Raw genomic sequence first — 18,313 nt, 5'->3', positions numbered from 1 at the left:
CAATAAGCATTTTTTTGCTCTTCAGAATCATTCTCAGATTTCTTGTTTTCTGCGATAACACAAATATTTGATCTAAATGAAGAACCATCAATTTGGAATTCACCTTTAAATCTCTCTATAGGTTTGTTGCCAAATTCCGTTAACTGTAGCTCTGCCGACTTAAGTTCAGGAGAACCTATCTTCTTATGTATATCTTCTCGGATTAGCGTTACCTGACTACCAGTATCTATTAAAGCATCAATTTGCAAATTACCCAAATTAACAGTTTTATGCATTTCTTTCTGACAAGTCTGAGTTATCGGAGTAACAGCTTTGGCATCTTGGATATTTTTAGATGATGTTTTCGAACAATCTATGGCCTTGTGTCCAAACAAATCGCATTTAAAACACTTAAATCCTTTACTCTTATTGTTACAAAAATTAGACTTATGCCCTAAACTTCCGCAATTATAACACCTTGGCTCTTTAATCTTGCTATGTACAGCGCGTGTTTTAGTACTTGAATAACCCTTATTCTTCGTATCTGGAACACGAATTTTCTCATATATTTTTAATTTCTCTTTGAATTCAGAAATAGTTTTACAACCGTACGAAACAATTTTGTTACTACTCTGATCTGGTATCCCATTGATTACATAATCAAGAATTGATGAATCATCAACAGAACCGCGACTGGCTATTTCACGCATGGCTATTAAATATTCGGAAAGTGATTCACCAGGTTTTAAGTGTCGTTTCTGTAACAAATTATGAAGTTGTGCACTGTTTATTTTAGAACCAAATTCAGATAAAAGATTTTCTTTTAATTTTTTCCATGATATTATACCTTTCAAAGACCTAATAAATACTTTAGCAGAACCAGTAAGCAATTTTTTAGCAAACACAATTTTCTGTAATTCCGATAACTTAAATAATTTAAAAGATTCTTCTAAATCACCAATGAAGGATTCAACTGGATATGTATCAGTACCATTAAATTCAGAAACAGTTTCTAAGATATCACGAAAATGTAGGGAAATATTGCTAGGCATTATAATGTTTTCATTCACTGAGTTATTTATGGGAGGTGATTCTGACCGAACAGAATTAATATCATCATTTTTATCAGAATCATAAACACTTTCGTTTTCAGATAACAAATCATCGTCATCACTTTCGGATTTTAAAAGCTTAAAATCACAAAGACTATTCAATATTAAATCACAGTTTTTATCAGGATTTGAATCATAATTAAGATGTAACAAATTACACACAGAAATAAAATCGTTTGCAGTAAAAGTTTTAAGTAATTTTTGTTTTGTTTCTTCAATATTAAAATCAGATGGAAAACCGCAAAAGTTACGCAATCTACCTCTATTTTTTCGATCACCCAAAGTTCCAAACACAATTTGATGTAAAAGTTTAATTGACTTAGTAGGCCCAGTCTTTAAAGAATTTGAAATTCTAGGAATAGAATTTAAGGTAGTCATCTTAATTCACAGTATCATGGAACACTATTCTTAGAAGTAACAATGCGGAAATAATCGAAACAAAACTTACTTCTCTTATTTTGTAATATTCATAATGCTTCTTCCTAGGCTCATCGCGGCACAAGCACCCAAATCTGTAGAATCGGTATTTACTGTCTAGGAATATGACTTCTGTAAACTTACTTCCGATGTGGCTGTCTAGGGGCTAATAAACTAGTCCAATTTACAAATAACTTGAATATTTAATTAAACATGAATAGTTGCTACAAACTACAAAGTAATTATATACATAGAAGGAAATAGATGAGATTATTTACAGATGAATAGAATCGACTGTTTTTTACATGTGAACATCTTTCAGTCGCGTCATCGTGTTAATGGCGGAATCGTCTGCCTTCTATCATCTGTAAAGTAAAAGATTTGTTTTCACAGCTTGTCGCGTCATCTAATTATAATGAACGATGCCATCCCACATATTTAATTCTAAATCACTGCAGATGTTTCACATTTTTCATATTGCAATGCATTATGAATTCATTGTTTTTTTTATTTTAATGTATGGGACACTTGCTTTTTACATGGGACAGTTTTCTTCTTCTTTTTTTTTATAATTATATGTTATAATAATTTAGAAATCTTTCTATGCTTTATATTTTATAATAATTAAGAAATTGTTTTAGTCGTCTTTAAGTTATTAAAACTATGATAATTAAATAAAATGGAACATTATGTAATCTAGCTAACTAATATTATGAGGATCTTTCAAATACAAATAGGAATTTTCATGCTGTAGTTCTTATAAAGAGTACAACATAGTCAGTATTTATCGTGGAAACCAATTGTGCGAAAAATTAAAACCATTTGCACATTATATCGAATTTTTTAAACCTAATGGACAGATTTTAATAAAATTTCGCATAATTATGCATTTATAACAGCGAAAGAGATGTACCATTCAAAAATCATTTTACGTACCTATGATTATCAGTAAAGCTCATAGTGCAAAGATATCTAAAATCCACGTTGTGATATCGAACTGAGAATGAATCTAAAATGTGGTATAGTACACTCTTACAACTAGCCAAGTCACGCAGCTCGGAGTAATACTGCATAAGAGGTAGTTGAGGAGTCCATGTGGCAGTGTATCTCAGTCCTGCAGGAAAGCAATTTTCAACTCTCGGAACTTCCCAGATGGAAATGTAAAGATGAAGTTTTCCTCACAGGAGAGTTCAAGACATGCTTTTTAAACGGTTGAGGTCAGGAGATCTGGCTGGCCTGTTCATGAGGGCAATATCTTCACTTTAAAGGAAACAGTCAACCATTTGAGCCCTATGCTACCTAGCGTTGTCGTCCATTAACAAGAACACAAGACAAGCTGCTACCATAAAAAGTTGAACATGCGACTCTTTTCTATCTGTCACAGATATAAGATCTTTTCTCTATGTGTCATAAAAGTCAGCGACCCTTTGTCAAACACATGCAGCAGTGTGCGACGATTTAACATAAATCCTACCCAAATCATTACACCTCTACCACCATACTGATACTTTTACCTCATGAGGGAGAGATCGCATCATGTTCCAGGATCTCTCCAGATACAAGTACGCCAAGAATCAGTGTCCAGGCTGAATCTCGACTCATTTGTAAAAAGCGCGGCGATTCAGAGAAGTCTGGTCCAAGACACATTTTGCCTGTACCATAGTTAAAGCGTTATTTTTTGTGCTGCAGTAACCGAGACGCAAACAGTAGGGCTTCTGGCATGCAACCGTGACTCATGAAGCCTTGATTACTGTAGCTCCTAAACCTTGGGTTCTAGTGACAGCATATAGCTTACGGGAGATATCTGTAGCTGTATCAATCCTGTGTCGTTGAGGTAAAAGTGCCAAATAAGGATCGTCATTTATCGTTATGCATGTTGTTTGACCTTCCCCAGCTATTCTCGATATAGATCCTGTGTCCTTAACCTATTTCCACAAATTGCAGATGGCACTGTTGTCTGTAGCCACCTGCGCTAGGGATCGGACTGCTACCAATTTACTGACAATTCTCCATCTCATTCCGTTATTCACACGTTCGTGGTTACTCATTTTGCCTGATACTATATGAAATTTACCAAACTCTTGCTAGAAAAACAGCGAATATCGTGAAGAAGTAAAAGCACACAAATCACCGAAAAATTCTCGTGCACTTATATCCCATTCACAACTACAGCTCCGCAGAAAGCACGTATACGTTTACGTATTTGATTCTAAGTATTTGTATAATTCTTCGGCGGCATATTTAGTACCTTTGATTGAATATATTGTTATGAAATGTCCAGGCGCAGTCAGATGGTTTAGGGTTGCAAAATCGCTCATTTGGCGACAAAATTAGAAATCGCTTATTTAGCGGCAAAATTGGCGATAAGAAGAACCTTCAGGAATGAATTCTTACCGGTTCAGCCCAGAATGTTCTCGAACACAAGCCAAAGGCTATATAAACCCTGATGGTACGCGGAGAGTTAGTCAGTCCGTGCGGAGTCGATCGAGTTGACAGTCGGTCAGCGAGTGCCGAATGGGTCATCGAGTGCACCAAAAGAGTTTCTTAATGCATCGTCGAGAGAGTGTGATGAGCTCCGGGAACGACTGAACCGAGGATTCGGGAACTGTACTGTAGTGTATCTTTGAGTGAATCGCGACTGGTAGCGTGGAGAGGCTCGAGAGTACGAGGAGTTTCGAGAACGACCGAGGAGAGTCGGGAGCTGTACTCTGGTGCTTTGTCGTGAAACTGTCTCCACCGTTTGTGCATAGACTATAAAAACGTGATTTTGTAGCTGTCTTGAATAATACTGGCCAATAAAATGTGTTTTGATACTTCATCAAGTAATATCGTCGTTATTCACTCCAAATCCGCATGAATCTCGTATTACGTAATGTGAAGTAAAGGAAGGAAAAAAAACATAAAAATATTTCGTAAAAATAGACATCATTTGCAAATTCGCTTCATTCTTCACACTAATGTGTATATTTGATTCTGTTGATAGTAGTGATAGTTTGTCTTTCTATTACTCTTCCTAATTATAACCACCATATCAGCTCTGGAGGTTCTAAAATATTGCGAAGCGAATGACCAATGATGAATGATGATGATGACTTTTGACCAATGATGATGCCATTCCGTTTCACATTTCTTCGAAAGTATGCGTAAAACCTGTACAATCTGGATTGCCCTGTGAGCGTAATTGCTGAATATGCATAAGTACATAAAACCACTCACTAAACCAACTCAGTCTAAAAGTGGGCCAATCAAAAACGAAAATGCTATCCTTCTGAGCTGCCCATACTTTCTGTCTCTGAATAATATATTCAGTACCTATTTAAATTCCACTTAATTTTTCAGCCTGTTGAAGCTAATAGAAGTAAGAAAAATAACAGGAAATAGCTAACATAAAAATAACGTGTAATTTATTACAAACCTTACCTTTTCAAAACACTATAAACATCTAATTCCAGGTTTTCGGAAATTTAGTTGGGGCTGTTGTACATTTCTAAAGTTTAATATACGCAATTCCCAGAGACAAGAAATTTGCCGATACTTCTGTAGTGTAAACTATCGACAATGCAGTTTCTTAATAGACAGTCAAGATTTGATTTACCATTTTCATTAAAACTATGAATATTTTGCTGCCATACCTTTACCACTTTCATTAAAATTATAAATATTATGCTGTCATACCTAGATATTCTGAATAATCATGTGCTTTTACAAAAGAGCTCAATATTTAGAAAAAACCACTAATTTTATCACCACGCACTAAATCTTACTGCTTAGTTTGCAAAGGTATTGCCCAGTGGTTGTGCTGTCCAAAAGCTAATTTGTCTTAGTTATAGAAAAGTTTTTAATCCTATTGAGCGTATTTGAGATTGAGCAACTAGATTATAGACTATTTAAATATGGAGTTAGCATTAGGAGCGGAGAAAAATACCGGATCCTCATATTAATTAACAAATAAAGAGGTACTTCCCCAACTACTTTCAAATATTATGCCTGAAACAATGGTGGTGTCACAAAAGCACAAATTTTAAAACACAAAGGAAAAAATACGTTTATTTTTTGTGAAAACCGCTATTCTAATAATAGAACAGTGCCTATGTAAGACAAAAAGCATTCATTTGGCAAAACCAATTACGAATGCCTTCCATTGACACTTCAAGGAGAACAATGTTAAACACGGATAAATTAATATCATCAACCACGTGAAACAGTTTAGTTCCTGCTTAAGATTTATGAAAAAATACAATTTTTTTGATAGAAAATAGGAAATATTTTTCCTCGTAGCTTTTCAAAATTGAAGTTAAACGAACTCAAATAGAAGAGTTGAAAGGTAAGGTTCCCAGCTAGAGATTCCTTTTTCCTTCCTGCCTGCCTTCCTTCTTTTCCTTTTTATCTTTTCACCTGGTCAGCAAAAATTTCGATATATGCGCTTGAAATATTCTATTCACCAAAATAGCTTGACCGATGCTTTTTTGATGGAGAAAAAGGAAGGAAAATTGAAATTTTTCAGCCATTTTCTTTTTGTATTTCACCATCTTCTCTTTATTTTATTATATAGAACTGTAGAGCGTAACAGCTTGAATTTTCCTAGAAAGAATTGTTAACTTTTTGGTAACAGTTTTTGGTAACAGAATACAGCAGTTTATGGTACTTAAAATAGTGATTGTTCGAATCTAAATACACAGTTATACAACTTACCTTTGTTATATTCAGAGCTAAATGGAAATGGTTAAAATAAAAAATTAAAAGAAAATTAAATTTGTAAAGCTCATGTTCATTTTAAATTTGTAAAGTTTTTTATTTTTCTTTCTGCAACAGCATCGTTTGATTTTATTATATGAAGTTGGGACATAAAATACTACCTTTCAGTCTCTGAGCCAGTATAAACATCAGTTACCCAAACTTAAATCCACTATAAATAGTTGTTTGGAAAAGTAGAAAGTTTTTGTTAAAGGAGTTTGAAGTTTGTTCGTAATGGCTTATATCTAAATTCACACACACGTGTAAGCACACAAAACAGCTTCAAAACGTAAGGAAAGATATTTGCAGTAAAATTTAATGGCAATATGTTTGACATTTTACTTTCTTTGAAGTTGTCAGTTTTAACCTCTACGCCATTTTGTCTACCTTTATGAAATTGAGGAATGGTAACTTATACCCCATTAATAGAATATTACCTATTAAATACATAGAAATAATCTGGTGAAAGGTTAGAATATGTAGGATATCCTGTTGCTGTCATAAAACATCCGTCATATAGGTACAGTAAAATCAAATTAGATTTTCGTCAATTTTAGTTGTTTAATACTATGTTTATCTTTTTATATGATATTTGATGATTGTCCTTGCCTAAGAATTATAATCTATGCACGAAGTACTGTTATAAAATTTTTATAACAATTTCAGCTTAAACTATTATAAAAGGCTATAATCTGTGATCTAAGAATAAAATAATTTATTTTACATTAATTAGTATGGAGAAAATAGCTTCGGTTACGAATATTTCGAATAATAGCAATATAAATAGCAACCTTCAAGAAGGAATTAAATTCAGTAATTAAGGTTTCATTTATTATACAATTTTTAATAAAATTTTAATAAATTTTTGTGAATATAAAATCTGTTTTGATGAATGTTCAAATATCAATAATGATAAACTTTCTTAATGAAAATTAATTTCTTAACTGCAGCACAATACATTTAGTGTAATTATAAGATGGAGCCATTTTTAAGAAGTTTCCTCGGATAATCCATGGGAATTATTTTAGGCATTTAAGAATACGTATTTAAGAATACTGCACATCCATCCTGGTAATAAAAATAAATCCGATTTTGAGAAAGTATGTATTACAATGCATTTAGGTTATCAATATTATTTAAAATAATTCATGATCCTTTCGGTTTTTCTCAATATGTTTTTATATAACGTATACTTCCTTTGCTTAGTACTACTTTTACAACCTTTTTCTACTTATCACTCCCTAACCCTTACATTGTAAAGTTCTTATATAAAGTAACCAGTTATTATGATTTTGATCTTTTTTTCTTATTTCCGTATTCCTCACCAGAACGCAAATTAGCTTCTAGTGCATTTAAGCTAAAGGTTTTTCATTTTGGGAGAAAGAGAGTTTTCTGGCATTCGCGCTGCATTGTTAGAATTTAGCCAAATCTATCTAAATGTAATTATCTAGGGCTATGCATGCTGTCGCAGCCGATCCTTTAAACTTACACTCGGTAAATAATTTGAACCAAACGTGAAACATAATGGTACTCTAAGCGTTTTAGCAAGAGATTGCTATTTACCTATGCTTGGGCGGCGTTATATATGATGTTAAGGTCGCGAAACGCTCTAACCAATTAGGTGAAAAAAGTGAAGCCCGCCATCTGATGACACAAGGATGTGGTTAACTCACCGATCTCAGATAATCATGATAAAAGTTTCCTCTCTGCTGCCGAGCTGGAGACTGTCTTCGGTATCGCATTTGAATGACCTGATCCAAGAAAATTTCTGGATTCAAGAATATTACTTTTAGAATGGGATCAGCATTTCTGCGGTCACTTTGCTTTCTCCATGTATTTTAAAATGGAAAATATTTTTTAATCATGCTTATCTGTTTTATATCAGAGGTTTTTAAATTTTCTGCAGAATTTCTTAGCATTTCGTTGAATTTTCTTCTTTTTCGGATAACAGTGGTAGCGTGTGAATTTTTCGAATAGATCCGGGAAGTTTTCCTTGTTTTTCAGGGATTAATTTACTGTCTTTTGATCAGTGTTTCTTTAAAATTTTGGCAAATTCTTTTTACATTCTGGACACTACAAAAACTGCTGATATGAGACCTGCTACGGAAAATGCAAACAGAAGTTTCTTGTTTTAGCTTAGGGAATTTGGCATTTCGGTGGTTTTTACCGCAGATCACAGAGTGTGCGATATTGGCTGTGATATAGTGGCGGTGATTTACACCAGGGTACGCCTATCCCTTGTAGAACACGTAGCATTCCTAAATATATAAGATATTGAGTGTGGTCGAACCTCTAGCATTTATAGGACTATGTAGGCCCCTGTTCTTAGGCTTTTATTCTTCAATATATAAATCCACATAATGTCGTTCACCTTAAAAAATGGAATAACCAGCTTCATTTCCCTCTAGTTCAAGAAAATATATGGAAGTTTCTTAACAGTGCTTTCGATCCTTCTGATAAACTGCTTCACATATAGAACTAGAAAATTTTGTTTGGCTAGATCATCTTTAAATTTTTCTTCGGAGGTTGTTCTGAGAATATTTCTCAGGATTACTTTAAAAGGCCTTTCACTCTTCACCTGGTATGTGTTAAAGGGCATATTCCTCATTCTTAGCTTGTCCTCAATTCGGATGAAGTCTTCATGATTCTGTGCATGAACATATATGAAGATCGTTTTACTTCTGCTTCATATACATTTCTGCACATAAATGAAAACTTTTTTTTTTGAGCAAAGACCAGTGAATATCAGCGTGTGTGATCACAAAAAAATTAGGGGAAATTTTTTCTTTTGTTGCTTCAGGAGTTTCACTTCTCATTATTTCTCTCTCTTCATCGCTGATTGACAAAAATCTATTTTGGTGTGAAATTCCCATCTTTTCTTCGTTAATGAAAATTCTCGATGTTTTTCTTGGAGAGTTCCATTCTGTCTCATTCTTCGCAATTTCTGCTTGGCCATTTTCACGCATTTCAACCTGTTGCTCCTTGTTTTCTTTTCTTTCGTCTTAGTTGTGAAGAAGTATTACTGTAGGAAGGATTTTCTTCAGTCATCTTTTTGACTTCGCCTTTTTTCTATACTCCATATCTTCAGTTGGATTTAATCTTCATCAAGTCCCTGTTTGATGGAGTTGGACCTAATAGGATATCAAAATCATTTTCTGCCCTGCTTCATTGGGAGAAATCTAGCTAGTCTTCCTTTTCTTCGCTTTAAAGACAGTTTCATTATTCATAGGACATTTTAGGAAATCAGGCTGCAAAGACTCCTTTTTCATAAAAGTTTGTTTTATACTCGAACTCAAAATTCTAAAACTTTACAAAATTTTTGAAAAAGAGAAAATTTGAGCCAGCTTGCAGCTTAGTATTTAACTGTGTAGTCTTAATAGAATATTGATCGATGTTTAAAACTATTTGACTTATAACCTTATAAATGGTGTTCTCAGAAGTGGAAATTCCGGTAGTAGAAGTTCGAATAAAGGCTTCAGGTTCATCTTATACACTACGAGTGTATCCATGAAACCGGCCATCACTTTCGACGTTAGAAGTTTGGTAATGACCTTCTTTCAACAATTAGAAATGATTTCTTTACTATACCCTGTTCCAGGACGCGTAATGGCAAACCGCACATTGAGTTGATCAATGTTAACGAATTTCGCATACTGCGCATGCTCAGGGGTTTACCGTTGGCATGGGAGGAAATACTGGCGACTAAGCATAAACAACCCTACACAAGCCTGGGCGTCATGTAGGTCTTACCAACTGATTACAATTGCAATACTACCGAAATTTGTTTGTGCTTAATGCATTTGCTTCTGTTTTATTTCATTATGGTTTATTTTGTTCATAAACGTTATGTTTAATGTCGGTTATTTATAGTAATTTCCTTGACTTTAATTCAGTAATTTAAACTGGATTTATTCCTTAATTTTTTGAAGAATGTACGAATGGAAAGTATGGTAAATACGCAATCCTCAGAAGTATAATCAATACAGATTCAGCTAATAAATCTTGTAATGTTTACTGTTTTGTAATCATTCTTAAACGAAAATTTGCGTAATTAACAATTGATATTTACACTCTAAGTAATGAAGCAACTTACAACATAATAAGTTTTAAAATACCGAACTGTTTACGGCCAGATAACAGAATATCAACCACACACCGTACTTTTCTTTTAAAATTGTACCGAAGTCGTAATTGCACCAAATTCTCTTCTGGGCATGCGCAGTACGCGAAATGCATTTAGCATTGATCAACTGAATGTGCAGTTTGCCATTACGCTTCCAGGACTATGAAAGTTCACCAATGCAACAACCTCTGCGCTTCAAGGACAGGCTCAGAGTTGGTACAATCACTAAATTCTTATTAGGTGAACCAGGCAGCAAGACGTTCGAACTGTTTAAAACTGCCCCTTTTGAAAACATCCCCCGTGGAAAACCATAGAACAAAATTAGAAGCTGATAAATTACACAGCTACCGTAACAGAATTTTTAGTAATCTTGTTGGCGTTACAAAACATTCGAGATTAGTTTCGGAAAGAGCCGGTTAACTTAAATACGGACCTGCATTTCGGGAAGTATCTATCATCTAGCATAAGATGAGCTCTAATACTGCAAGAATAAAATTCAATAATAAAACACACTGCTGATAAAGAAAATTTCCCATCACGAATTAAACTAGATGATGAAAGGAAAGAATTGACATGTGCAAAACAGAAGTTTCCTGAGAAACATTTAGCTCAGAACCACACACAGACCCGAACCAGTTGGAGATTACATTCACAGAACCGAAATTGCCTAGGATTACCACTGTGTAGGACCCTCACGTCAATAATTAGCATATCACATTAACAAGATGGGAAGAATTGATTTAAATTAATATTTTTGTAGAACAGACAAAGGGCATAAATTCGGAACCGAGTTTTGAACTCCCTTTCGGACCTCTTCCGGTAGAGAGACTGTACTTCTGTGCAGGACCTGTAACCTGTGCCGCATTCAGTCGGTATGCAGTAATATCAAGTTACATCTAAAGAATGGAGATTTCATGAGATCGGCATGTTGAACTATACGGTGTAGAACTGAAACCTGCTCAGGATGGACATAGGCAAACGATCGACCTTAGTTACTTGAATACTAGGCGAGTTAAAATAGAAATTTTGATAATGATGTAATAATAATTTCGAGAATTAATGAGCATTTGTCGCCTTGACGTATTTGTCGCAGAGATATGAGTGAAAGGGCGGTGTATCGTCACTGCATAAATCGATGTCGGCTTAGGGTTGACACTAAGTAGATGCGACTATGCATAGGAACAGTAATGCCTAGGTCCAACACTTTTACACTGCAGAAGAGGACTGCTCACCCTACGGCTATAAAATTTACCTCACAGCATTGTTGTCCTCCTTGCAGAAGCGATCTAATGCTGCTGCGCCCCCTCCGCAGGAGTGCCAGCAGAACAGACTGTTACATACACTTGATGAGAAAGAAATTCACAAGGCTATTTACAGCGATGCATAAGTCTTCACAGGCTACACTGTCTTGTGCTAATCACCGACTAAGTGAGATCACTGATGATCCTGTGTTCAAGTAGATTAAATTTAGGACTTAATAAGCACAGTTAAAGTATTACAATTTAAGATACACAAGACTGCATTACAGATATATGATTCATTTGAATCATTTGACTTATTTGAATTTAGAATACTTACCATATATGTAGGGTTCTGTTTAGCTCCCAGCTATTTTTAAATAGTATGATCATCTAAAGTCAGTTAACACACAAGAAGAACCAAGACTCCAGCTAGACGTAAGAAGACCGTCTGTCTTCTTCTACTCTTGAAGGCATGCGAGCCGTCTGCTCGCATCTCCTCTCACATCCACGTGTGGAAGCTATCTACTGCTGTCTGGAATGATTCTTACTGCGCTGTGCGGTGATGACGTCAGCTAGTACCGGCATCGGGCGTTGATGATTCAAACATATATACATGCTAACTTGACAGAACACTATTGAACAATGCACTGAAGGTGCTATTAGTATTACTTACGCTACTGAATGAAGCAATTATGATAATAGAATTGAAAATGGTAATAATTATAATACAATTTAAGCGAAGACTGAATTTCGTTGTAACAATAAGCAGCAGAACGAAACAAGAGTTATATATAGATGCAGAGTGTATATAAATGCAATTACAATTAAACACACACATACAACAACAACAACAAAAAATGTACTATTGAGGGACGTAGTTATACTACAAATGATACTTTGTACTACTAATAATACTTTGGGACAGCCACTACGTACCACCGACAATGCACATAGCCAATAATGTCTAGGTCCAACACATCATAGGACCCACACTGCGTAGAACCGACAATACATACGATTAGTAATGCCTATGTTTAACACGGCATAGGACGGACATTGCGTAGAACTGACTCCAACATAGTATCGAAACGTCGCACGAACGACATGAGCCTCCAATGTGCATTGCATAATTGTAGTCAAGGATTGTAATTAACAAAAACATACGATCAAGAGGAAACGAATAAAATAAAATTATTATTTTGGAGTTATCTTCACAGGATTGACACTGGCAAAGGATAGATAACAGGATGAAACAAATATCGGAATAGAATAGAAACTGTTTTTTAATTGACTTGTTCATTCTCTGCCTGCAAAGAGGCTGTCGATTCTCAGCATTGTCGAGCCTCTGCCGCAGTCCGCCAGAGTGCCGGGTTACATTCATAGATCCGATACAACGTAGCACCGACAATGCATAGGATAAACATGTCGTAAAAGCGGAATCGACATACTACCGGCACTATTTACCGGAATGCGATCGACATAATAAAATAGAAATTTCAGTGTTGGTATAATAATGAATTAAGAAGTTAATGCGCATTTCCCCCGTTCAGAAATCTTGTCAGAGGCGTACGATTTTAAACCGGCATAAAACCGACATAGGTATAGCGTTCAAACTGGTTTCTTAGCTGCTTTATCCGTTCGTTGCCGATGGAGAGGCTGTTGGTTTACGGATTGTCGATGCTGTGGCACATTCCCATAATATAGTACGTACCTTGGAAAACTGGGATTTAGTAGCACGCATTGAGTCATCTTCTGGTTATGGATTTTTCCAGATGTTATTTCTTCTTTTAATATGCTGAAATAGTGTAATTATGTATCCTTTATGAAAAACTGAATTTCAGAAGAATATGAGATAAGAAGATTAGAAACACATTGAATCAAGAAATACTATACTCTGTTATTTAGTTTAAATGTAATTGAACCAAAATTAAATATCAACTGATACTAGAAATATACGAATAGCATTTACATAGTTAATTCCTCTAATGCTACTTACCTATTTAAAAACAGAGAAAGAAAAAAGCATTATACTACTATAAAATTCTTAGCTCCAGTTTATAAATATATTAGTTAAAAATAGAGCCAAAGAATTATTCGTGTTCTGTGATGTCGAGTCTTAATTAATTCGAACCGCTTTTACTTTTCTATAATTTGCATTTCGAAAGAAACCCCATTTACTCTATAAATGCGTTTTGGAAGCGCATACTTGCAGCAGAATGAGAAAATAAATATCTTTCTGCATTTACTTATGATTAGCATTATAATGAGAAACATTTTAATTTACCATATATTCTCCCTGGAAAAAAAAGATGCAAAACAAAAATTGAAATCTAAATGTTGCGAGGAATAAAAATAAATTCCTGCATCAGCGCATTTTGCAAGAAAGCGTTTTTAAGTACACGAAAATTTACTAACTTAATATTCAGAAACCTTTTATGCATAGCTCTTTCTTTAGATGTTTCAAATTATTTTGCATCTGAAATGAGAGAAACATTTTTATTTTTTCTTTTCACGAAATCATTCATCTTGCAGTTTTAATGGTTAATTGTTAAAATATTTTTTCCATCCTTTTAAAACGCGAACCTAAACGTGTATATTTACTGATTCTTAATTAAATCCCTATTCTTCCACATGTAGTGCCACATCCTGATAGAATTCCCCAGCTTATAAATTTAAATATTTTTTTCATATTCGAACATTTCAATAAACTCCAAAGGGAGCGGCATACTGAGTTATTTGAATTTCTGTATTCCTAGAAGTGTGGAGGAAAGAAAAAAAGCTTTTATTTAGAATGCCGAAATCAAATTGTGGGGAACACATGATAACAACTCTGGAAAAAAAGAAAAATAAAAAAGACCACTTGCCAAGTTTTCCACCTCATTAGAACTCGAAAGTTTCTTGCGTAATTTTGGCAACAGTCAAATAATTTCGCATCGCGGTCGGCCTAAAGGGAAATTAACATAATTATGAAAAAGTGTTTTGCGTTTCTCTTTTCTCGCAACAGAAGGCTCTTTGCTGGGAAATTTAAGCTGATCTTAATGACGACTTTCCTAGTTACTGCTTAAGAATTAAAGAAATAGTTTTGGGAATTCTGACTCATTAATAATTCTTTTGGCTCTCAGCTATTCTTTTTCAAATTCTTCAGTCGAAATTTCTTAAAAAGATCCAAATTTTGCACAAATCAGTATTACTTTACTCTTGAGACGGACTATAGATACACACCGAAGAATCCGTATTTTTGTTATGTATCTGATTTATTATCCTAACTTCTGTTGTCTTGGTTATTAAGTAAAATCTTCAAACAATCTAGCAAGAGATAAATATCGTAACATTACACAAAATTTTAAAATAATACTTCAATATCATATTTCTTACAGATTTCATTTTCTATTCTCTCAAAATTTAACACAGGCTTTGTTTATTTGAGCTTATTCTTTGCAAAATGTGTCAGTGAACTTGAATGTAAATTAAAATTATTACACTGAAAGATTATCTTCATTGAGAAATTAATTGCTGCTTGTATACCGAAGGAACAGCATACATACTAAATTTCTAAATGTGATTAAAGTGACTGCAAAACGGCCGAATGACTAAGATCGATATTGATTGCTCGATTTATTAGTCGACCCGGGTATAAACCCACGTGAAGGGAATGGCCGCAGAGTTATTTTGCGAGCTTTTCTTTATGCGTAATGTGAAAATGAGCCAGCATCCCTTACAAAGTCCTCCGCGTGGGCACCCCTCGCGTGCTTTACATTACTCTAATAACCGTGAAGTTATTAACCATGCATAACATAAACCAGCCATGAAAACTGAAGAACTATTGGCAATTTTTAATACACATGATATATGAATCAATATTTGTTTAATTACAATTTTGCAAAATTATTTAGATCTTTAAATGTTTAACTTAACTGCAAAGAAGAATGCATAATAGTATAGAATAGAAATTCATTTTTATCATAATGAAAATACCTTAGATATCTAAAATATTTTTCTACTTTAAATTAATGCACGCAAAGACTATGCCTTAAATAAAAATTTCCTACGATAACGTTACGATTGTGAACATATCGTCCATCACTTCATACTAACCACGTATAAAAGAGGTAATTAACAGGTATAATCAATAAAATACTAATCCCTCTCAGAATTTTGGGAAGAGCAAGTGGTATATATAATGATACTATATTTTCTACCAAATGTATTCAAGCCTCAGCAACGTCAGAGGATTGTGTTTCAGAGCTGTTTGTGGAAACACGTAAACAAGTTCTATGCGACATACCATCGTGGCATCTGATTTATTTGATATGTAGTTAAGTGAAATATCCTGATAAACATGTAATGCTACTGAAATCATGTGTGCTTGCAACTGTTGTTGAAGTAGTGAAACAAAACTTACACACATATAAATGAGATATCCTGCCTAGAACCCAGATTTCTCAACAAGAGTTCTTCCACCTTCAGATAGTTGAAAAGTCTTTGAAAGGGCAACTTTTAAGGTCCAGCAATTTTTAAGCAACAGTAATGAGATTCAACCGGTAAACCGTTTTCTGCTACCCGATCTACTTCATTTATGTCGTGGGATTTTTCAACTAAAATAAATAAATTGGATAGTACAGTTTTCGAACGGAAATTCCTTTATAACGCCTTATTATTAGTTATAATATATTTATTTCTTAGGAAAAAAACGTTCAATTTTGTTACGCATGGAGATAATACATAGAGGATTTCGTACTAAATAATCTTAGAGATTATATTTCTTTTATAAATATTTATAATCAATAAACTGAGCTATAAATCAGTGTATCAATAACTAAGTTTGTAAGCATTTAGTTGCAGGTGCATGAAGCATAAGTGCGCCTGTCATGAAGACGGAGCGTAAAATGTGTTCATTTCTTTTAATAAATTCTTTCAAATATCTATTTCCGGGAAACTACTTATTTGAAGATGCGATATATAAGAGTTAGATAAATAAAATATGAAACAGAATTAGCTATTATTTTCAGAACTTTCGTGGAAAATCCCAATAACTAAATCCTTTTTTACTATTACTTTGCTGGGTCTCGGACCGTTTTATTCTCTGAAGAAATTGCTTACAAAGTCATATCTAAGAAAATCATGTTTAATTTTTTTAACTTAATACACTGCAGTTTTTCATTTTATGTTTTAGTGAGAGTTTTAATTGTTGTCAATTCAATTTTTAAAATTCAGATTATTATACTTTACTACGGATTTCTTTAATTTTTGAATGCTTAATAGCTCTCACTTATTTTAGGTTTTTAATGTTGTGCCAAACAGCATTTATGTAATGGATGTGTAAAGGAATTCAAATATTTTTGAAGTACCAATATGCACCTATTCAGCAGAAATAAAAATAAGAAAGTAACGCTTCCGTAATTAATTTAATTAATCTGCGCAAATTTTGAAATCTTTCAGTCGAATTAAATGATTGATAAAAGATACCAAAGATTTTGCATTTAAATGCACTCTGGAATTTGCGATACACTTTACGAAGCTTTAGATAAAACCAAAAATATACCTTCTTAAGTAATTACATTTTTATATTACTATAAACGTTAAAGGCTTTCTCTCAAGGCTAACTAATATAGACTATTGAATCGTAACAAGAATCTGGAGTGGTTTAATTATATTTTCTACGGTCTCTCTTCCCTTTTAGAAAAATTTTGCCATTACTCTAATCTCATCTAAAATATAGGCTATCATTTTGTAGCACTGATATTTATCAAAAGACCTCGGAAGCCATCAATTTTGAAGGCTAGATACAACATTTGTAAATTAATACAACCTTTAAAATAATTTTATTGGCGTATCCTACGTTTTTTAACAGTTAATTTTTAGTTAAAGTTACTTTCCTGTTCATTCTTAATTGCAGCTTAAAACTTCCGGTCACAACTTATTTTCAGAAACACGGAATCGCAGATGAGGAGGAGAAGTATTTAACTTTGAAGTTCTACTGATTTTATTAGAGAGCCAGCTATTCTGAGCAATGCGCGTTCGCCTTTGAGGCTACTCTCCCTCTTAAGCTATTATTACGCTCGGTCGTACTTTAGGCCCTTCATAGCTTCGCCGTTAGTTAACGATAAGGGACCGACTCTGTTAGAATCTTGATAGCTTCGGCTATATCTTTTTAGTTAAGTTTTACTTCTTAGTATTCCTCAGTTCAAGGCCAAGTGAAGGCTTTGTTGTAACCTCCAAGAAGGAGTCGCCTGTTGAATTTATTTTGAATATTAAATGGTAATTAACCCTTCCCTATGTTTACGTTTCTATCTGTCTGAACTAAGCGTTTATTCGCTTACCAATTCTTAAGATCTACACAGTTAGCAGTAACTCAAATGTTGGAATCTTACAATGTTTGTGCGGAATATAGGATTTAACATACCAGTTTACATTTTTAACAAGAGAAAAAGATGAGTTTTCTGTGGCACGTTACAGAAGCAGCTGAGATACAGGAAGACTTTTATTTCGGAGCAGAAAACATGAAAAATCAACAGTGCTCCAGCCGTTAATTGAGCACTGGTATTCCTGATTACCAGTCAGGTGTGCTTCCATGTACGCTGAAAAGGCATGCTATAAGGAAAGGGAAAAATTCCTTACATTTTTCATCAACTTGATGATCTATAGTGGAAGCAAATCCAGGGCGTAACGAATTATCCAGCACATTTTAGTTCGAACATCACTTGTAG

Source organism: Stegodyphus dumicola, chromosome 4 (assembly GCF_044657685.1).
Source record: "Stegodyphus dumicola isolate Sdum_Otavi_A_Nest chromosome 4, ASM4465768v1".
Lineage (NCBI taxonomy): Eukaryota > Metazoa > Arthropoda > Arachnida > Araneae > Eresidae > Stegodyphus > Stegodyphus dumicola.
This window is presented reverse-complemented; position numbering follows the sequence as displayed.